This window comes from Vanellus vanellus (genome assembly GCF_965231255.1).
Source record: "Vanellus vanellus genome assembly, contig: HAP1_SCAFFOLD_2099, whole genome shotgun sequence".
Lineage (NCBI taxonomy): Eukaryota > Metazoa > Chordata > Aves > Charadriiformes > Charadriidae > Vanellus > Vanellus vanellus.
In genome coordinates this window covers 11,519-18,879 of record NW_028127341.1, presented here as the reverse complement: position 1 = coordinate 18,879, position 7,361 = coordinate 11,519, and the positions used below count along the sequence as shown (strand labels likewise).

Here is a 7,361-nt window from a genome sequence, read left to right as displayed (position 1 = left end):
GGGGTGGGGGGGGGGCACCCCCGTGGGGTGGAGTGGGACACGCACAAACACACCCAAATACACACATGGGGGGGGGGGGGTGTCACGCGTGGAGTGGGGGGGTCGCGGAGTGGGGAGGGTGGGGGGTGTGGGGCGGGAGGAGGAAGCTGTGGGTGTCCGGCGTGGGGGGGGGGTCAAGGTGGGGGGGGTGTGAAGGGCTGCGTGGGGGGCGTTGGACCCCCGTGGGGTGGAGGGGGGACACACACACAAACACTGTGGGGTTTGGGGGGGGAGTCACGCGTGGAATGGGGGGGGGGGGGCGGAGTGAGAGGGGAGGGGGGATGTGGGGCGGGAGGAGGAAGCCGTGGGGTGTCCGGCGTGGGGAGGATGGGGGGGGGGAGGGGGGGGGGGGGGGGGGAAGAAGGGATGCGGGGGGGGACCCGCGTGGGGTGCCCCGCGTGGGAAATATGGGGCGGGGGGTGTGGGGCAACGTGTGGCGGTCCGGGCAGATCCCCCCCCCCCCCCCCCCCCCCCGTGGGCAGGAGGAGGAGGAAGGGAGTGGGGGGGAAAAAAATGGGGGGGGGAGGAGTGGAGGCGGGGGGGGTGTCACGGTGGGTTTCCACGCGTGTCCGCGGTGGGGGGGGGTGGAGTTGGGGGGGGGGGGGGTCGCAGCCCGGTTTGTTTACAAACACCGCCCGCTCCCCAGGGCGCCCCCTGGTGGGTTCCCGGGGGGGCGCAGCGATGGGGGGGGGGGGGGATCCAACCTAGTGTGGGTGTCCCCCCACTCGTGACAATTCCCCCCCCCCCCCCCCCAATTCCACGCAGAGCCCCCCGGGTGCGATGGCAGACCGCTGCGGGAAGGGAGGCCACGCCGAGCCGCCTGCCCCCTGCCTGCCCCTCCTGCCTGCGCGGGGGGCGGGGGGGGGTGGGGGGGGGGGGGGAGCAGCCCTGCCTGCACATCCTGCCTGCAGGGGAGCGGGGGGGAGTTTTGGTCCTGCGTGGGATCGTCGCGACCCCCCCACGTCGTCACCCACGTTTAAGTTGCGCCTGTCCCGGGGTTCCCCCCCCCAACTCCTCCGCATCACATCCCACTCGGGATTTCGGATTTTACGGCTGCGGGATGCCGGGACCCCCCCACGGCAACGCCCACGGTGAGGAACTGGGGGGGGGGGGGCCACGCACACGTGGGGGGGTCCTCATACCCCGTGGGGGGGTTCACGAACACGGGGGGGGGGTCTTTATACCGGGGGGAGGGGTGCTTATAGCTGGGGAGGGGTCCTCAAAGCTGGGGGGGGGTCCTCAAAGCTGGGGGGGGGGGGGTGTCCACGCACCCGTGGGGGAGTCCACGCACCCGTGGGGGGGCCACGAAGACGTGGGGGGGGTCCACACACCCGTGGAGGGGTCCTCAGACCTCCTGGGGGGGGTCCTTATAGCCATGGGGGGGGGTCCTTATAGCCGTAGGGGGGGTCCTCATGGCCATTTGGGGGGTCCACGCACCCGTGGGGGGGTCCACACACCCCGTGGGGGGGGTCCACACCCCACTGGGGGGGGGGCCCACACCCACAGGGGGGTCCACACCCCACTGGGGGGGGTCCTTATGGCCGTAGGGGGGTCCACACCCCACTGGTGGGGGCGGGGGGGGACCACACACCCATAGGGGGGTCCTTATGGCCACTGGGGAGGGGGGGCCGCGCACACGTGGGGGGGGTCCTTATGGCCGTGGGGGGGTCCACACCCCACTGGGGGGGGGTCCACGCACACGTGGGGGGGTCCCCATTCCCCCCAAGACCCCACAGAGCCACTTCACTGGTTTTAAATGAGGGTAGTGCCCCCCCCCCCACTCCCACTCGTGTTTTTTTTTGGGGGGGGGGGTGTCCCCCCCAAAATACTGGGAATTTTGGGGTTCACCATCGGGAAGCACTGACACACCCCCCCCCCCCCCCCAATCCACTCCCACTCCAGGCGAATTTCACCCCACGGAGGACGAAGCCCACGGGGGCCCCCCCCAAATTGGGGGGGGGGAGTCGAGGGGGGGTTGTCCCCAACGGTCACGTTCCCGGGGACGCCCCCGGTCCCGAGCGGGAACTGGGCGCCCGCCTGCGCCGCCTGGGAGACGCCTTCCAGCAGACCTACGAGGTAAGGGATACCCCAAAAATCCGGGGGGGCACCCCAAAATTTAGGGGGGGGGGTCACCCAGAGGCACTTTTGGGGGGGGCACCCCAAAATCCCCCCTATCCCCCCCTATCGTCACTGTTATCCATCCTTTATTCCCAGTGCATCCCTGTGGGGGGTTATTTGCGTGGGGGACACCCCAAAATCGGGGAGGGGGCACCCCAAAATTTAGGGGGGGCTCCCCAGAGGCACTTTTTGGGGGGGGGGCACCCCAAAATCCCCCCTATCCCTTCCCCCCTATCGTCACTGTTATCTATCCGTTATTCCCAGTGCATCCCTGTGGGGGGTGTTATTTGCGTGGGGGACACCCCAAAATCGGGGAGGGGCACCCCAAAATTTAGGGGGGGCTCCCCCAGAGGCACTTTTTTGGGGGGGGCATCCCAAAATCCCCCATATCCCCCCCCCTCCCCCCGTTCCTGGGGTTACCCACCCATTAACAGTGTTATTCCCTATTCATCCCTGGGGGGGGGAGTTGTTATTTGGGGGGGGGAGGGGGGTGTTTCTATTTGGGGAGGGGCACCACAAAATTTAGGGGGGGGGCACTCCCCCAGGGACAAATTCGGGGGGGGCACCCCAAAATCTCCCCTTTCCCCCCCCCCCTATTCCCAGCGTTATCCTTCCACCCCGCAAGGAAGGAAGGGGGGGGGGGGGGGCTGTTATTTTAGGGGAGTACTCCCCCCAAATTTAGGGGGGGCGCCCCAAATTTGGGGGGGGCACCCCAAATTGAGAAGGGCATTCCCCGAGGGACAAATTTGGGGGAGGGCACCCCAAAATCTCCCCTTTCCCCCCCCCCCCCCATTCCCAGCGTTATCCCTCCACCCCGCAAGGAAGGAAGGGGAGGGGGGCTGTTATTTTAGGGGAGTACTCCCCCCAAATTTAGGGGGGGCGCCCCAAATTGAGAAGGGCATTCCCCCAGGAACAAATTTGGGGGGGCACCCCAAAATCTCCCCTTTCCCCCCCCCCCATTCCCAGCGTTATCCCTCCACACCGCAAGGAAGGAAGGGGGGGGGGGGGCTGTTATTTGAGGGATGATCCCTACGCAAAATTGGGGGGGGGGTACCCCAAAATGGGCCAAATTCACCCCAAACCCCTCCCCTACGAGGAGCCGGCGGCTTGTTTGCACGCGCGTGTGCGAGCCAGCCGCTGACTCACAACCTATAAATAGCTCTTAAGGCTGCGAGCCAAGCGGCGGCGCGAAGGTTTGGGGGGGGGATACGACACACCCCATAAAAATCACACCCCCCCCCCTCTAATTAAGGATTAATTAACGCTAATTAAGCCCCTTCGGCAGCAGCGGGAGCAGCGAGGCGGCGTCGGCGGCGTTTTTTGGGGTCACCTCTACCGTTTGGTCTCGCAGTTGTTGGGAGCCGTCTACAACCTACAAGCGCGGGAAGGCAACTAGTGCCCCCCCCTCCCCACCCCCCCCCAAAAAAAATGATATTTATTTAATTTATAATTTATTGGGGTTTTTATTTGGGGGAGGAGGGGGAGGAAGGGAGGGGGGGCACCCCAAAAACCACCCCCTTTCCCTTTTCTATATGGTGCTGCTGCGGTTGTAAACCCCCTCACTTGGGGGGGGGGGGGCGCAGCGCTGTGTATATACTGTATGAGATGTATATAAGGGGGGGGGCGGGGGGGGGAAATGTATATTATATATAGGGGAGAGTGTATATAGGGGCGGGGGGGGTTGTATATAGGGGCTGAGAGCGGCTGTATATGATCAGTTCCTTTTTTTGTACGTTTCTTTTCAATAAAATGAATTTTAAGGAGAGGGGAGTGCGGTTGTGGGGCGGGGGGGGGGGGCGCGGGGGGGGGAATAGGGTTTGGGGGGGGCTATGGGGTTTGGGGTTTGTGAGATTTGGGGGTCTATAGGGTTTGGGGGTGATGGGGGGGGAATAAATGAGGTTTGGGGGTCCACGGGGGGGGAGTTCATGGGGTTTAGGGGGGTGGGGGGGTTTGGGGGGGGAATAGGGTTTGGGGGGGGCTATGGGGTTTGGGGGTCTATAGGGTTTGGGGGTGATGGGGGGGAAATCAATGAGGTTTGGGGGCCCACGGGGGGGGGGAGTTCATGGGGTTTGGGGGGGCTATGGGGTTTGGGGTTTGTGAGATTTGGGGGTCTATAGGGTTTGGGGGTGATGGGGAGGGAATAAATGAGGTTTGGGGGTCCACGGGGGGGAGTTCATGGTGTTTAGGGGGGTGTGTGGGGGGGTTAAGGGGGGGGAATAGGGTTTGGGGGGGCTATGGGGTTTGGTGGTCTATAGGGTTTGGGGGTGATTGGGGGGGAATAAATGAGGTTTGGGGGTCCGGGGGGGGGAGTTCATGGGGTTTAGGGGTGCAAGGGGGGGGTTGGGGGGGGAATAGGGTTTGGGGGGGGCTATGGGGTTTGGGGTTTGTGAGATTTGGGGGTCTATAGGGTTTGGGGGTGATGGGGGGGAAATCAATGAGGTTTGGGGGTCCGGGGGGGGAGTTCATGGGGTTTGGGGGGGTGTGGGAGGGGGTTGGGGGGGGAATAGGGTTTGGGGGGGGCTATGGGGTTTGGGGTTTGTGAGATTTGGGGGTCTATAGGGTTTGGGGGTGATGGGGGGGAAATCAATGAGGTTTGGGGGTCCACGGGGGGGGGAGTTCATGGGGTTTGGGGGGGCGTGGGGGGGTTTGTGGGGGAATAGGGTTTGGGGGGGGCTATGGGGTTTGGGGGTCTATAGGGTTTGGGGGTGATGGGGGGGGAAATCAATGAGGTTTGGGGGTCCACGGGGGGGGAGTTCATGGGGTTTGGGGGGGTGTGGGAGGGGGTTGGGGGGGGAATAGGGTTTGGGGGGGGCTATGGGGTTTGGGGTTTGTGAGATTTGGGGGTCTATAGGGTTTGGGGGTGATGGGGGGGAAATCAATGAGGTTTGGGGGTCCATGGGGTGGGATTTCATGGGGTTTGGGGGGGGGCATAGGGTTTGGGGGTGCAGGGGTGGAGGTCCACGGGGTTTTTGGGGGCTGTGGGGTTTGGGGGTCCATGTTTGGGGGGGGGCTGCAGCATTTGGGGGTGTGTGGGGTTGGAGATAGAGGGTTTGGGGGGGAGGGGGGCAACAGGGTTTGGGGGTATAGTATTTAGGGGGCTGTGGGGTTTGGGGGCCCAGAATGGGGGTGTATGTGGGGTTTGGGGGATCTGTGGGGTTTGGGGGTGCAGAGTTGGGGGATGTATGTGAAGTTTGAGGGGTCGATGAGGTTCTATAGGGGTTCGGGGGTGCAGAGTTGGGGTGTAAGTGGGGTTTGGGGGGGTCTGGGGGTCCATGGGGGTTTGGGGGCACAGAGTGGGGGTGTATGTGGGGTTTGGGGGTGCAGAGTTGGGGGATGTGTGTGAAGTTCGGGGGGGGGTCCATGAGGTTTGGGGGTGCAGAGTTGCGGGGGGGCTGTGGGGTTTGGGGGTGCAGAGTTGGGGTGTAAGTGGGGTTTGGGGGGTCAGGACGTCCATGGGGGTTTGGGGGCACAGAATGGGGGTGTATGTGGGGTTTGGGGGTGCAGAGTTGGGGGATGTGCGTGAAGTTTGGGGGGGTCCATGAGGTTCTATAGGGGTTTGGGGGTGCAGAGTTGGGGTGTAAGTGGGGTTTGGGGGGGTCTGGGGGTCCATGGGGGTTTGGGGGCCCAGAATGGGGGTGTATGTGGGGTTTGGGGGATCTGTGGGTTTTGGGGGTGCAGAGTTGGGGGATGTGTGTGAAGTTTGGGGGGGTCCATGGGGTTTGGGGGTGCAGAGCTGGGGTGTAAGTGGGGTTTGGGGGGTCTATGGGGGTTTGGGGGCACAGAGTGGGGATGTATGTGGGGTTTGGGGGGTCTGTGGGTTTTGGGGGTGCAGAGTTGGGGGATGTGTGTGAAGTTTGGGGGGGGTCCATGGGGTTTGGGGGTGCAGAGTTGGGGGGGGGGGGCTGTGGGGTTTGGGGGTGCAGAGTTGGGGTGTAAGTGGGGTTTGGGGGGGGGTCAGGACGTCCATGGGGGTTTGGGGGCCCAGAATGGGGGTGTATGTGGGGTTTGGGGGATCTGTGGGGTTTGGGGGTGCAGAGTTGGGGGATGTGTGTGAAGTTTGAGGGGTTGATGAGGTTCTATAGGGGTTTGGGGGTGCAGAGTTGGGGTGTAAGTGGGGTTTGGGGGGGTCTGGGGGGTCCATGGGGGTTTGGGGGCACAGAGTGGGGGTGTATGTGGGGTTTGGGGTATCTGTGGGGTTTGCGGGTGCAGAGTTGGGGGATGTGTGTGAAGTTTGGGGGGGTCCATGGGGTTTGGGGGTGCAGAGCTGGGGTGTAAGTGGGGTTTGGGGGGTCTATGGGGGTTTGGGGGCCCAGAATGGGGGTGTATGTGGGGTTTGGGGGATCTGTGGGTTTTGGGGGTGCAGATTTGGGGGATGTGCGTGAAGTTCGGGGGGGGTCCATGGGGTTTGGGGGTGCAGAGTTGGGGTGTAAGTGGGGTTTGGGGGGGGTCTATGGGGGTTTGGGGGCACAGAGTTGGGGTGTATATGGGGTTTGGGGGATCTGTGGGTTTTGGGGGTGCAGAGTTGGGGGATGTGTGTGAAGTTTGGGGGGTCCATGAGGTTCTATAGGGGTTTGGGGGTGCAGAGTTGGGGTGTAAGTGGGGTTTGGGGGGGTCTGGGGGTCCATGGGGGTTTGGGGGCCCAGAATGGGGGTGTATGTGGGGTTTGGGGTATCTGTGGGTTTTGGGGGTGCAGAGTCGGGGGATGTGCGTGAAGTTCGGGGGGGGGGGCCATGGGGTTTGGGGGTGCAGAGTTGGGGGGGGTTCTGTGGGGTTTGGGGGTGCAGAGTTGGGGTGTAAGTGGGGTTTGGGGGGTCTATGGGGGTTTGGGGGCACAGAACGGGGGTGTATGTGGGGTTTGGGGGTGCAGAGTTGGGGGATGTGCGTGAAGTTCGGGGGGGGATCCATGAGGTTTGGGGGTGCAGAGTTGGGGGGGGGGGGGGAGCTGTGGGGTTTGGGGGATGTGTGGGGGTGTGACAGTGCAGGGCTGGAGGGGGGGTGGTGTGCGTGAAGTTTGGGGGGTCCGTAGGGGTTTGGGGGGGGTCCGTAGGGGTTTGGGGGGGGCCCAGCATTAACTCAGCCCCCCCCCCCGCAGTGCGCATTGACAGTTCCCCTCCACCCCCCTTAGATAAACCACTTTTCTTTTTTTAACAAATCAGACTTTATTAACCCAATAAACCACTTGGGGGGGGGGGGGGGAGGGGGGG

General features: G+C 63.8%; 1 long non-coding RNA gene across 2 annotated transcripts; it reads left to right on the top strand.

The window, feature by feature from the left end:
- Positions 1 to 817: 817 nt before the first annotated feature.
- On the top strand, positions 818 to 3,748 carry LOC309685344. Of its 2 annotated transcripts, none has more exons than XR_014270435.1 (3): positions 818 to 1,130; positions 1,942 to 2,115; positions 3,446 to 3,748. It is a non-coding gene; the product is annotated as an uncharacterized lncRNA (long non-coding RNA). The 2 variants fall into 2 exon arrangements; XR_014270436.1 differs by having other exon boundaries at positions 3,443 to 3,748.
- The last annotated feature ends 3,613 nt before the right edge of the window (positions 3,749 to 7,361 follow it).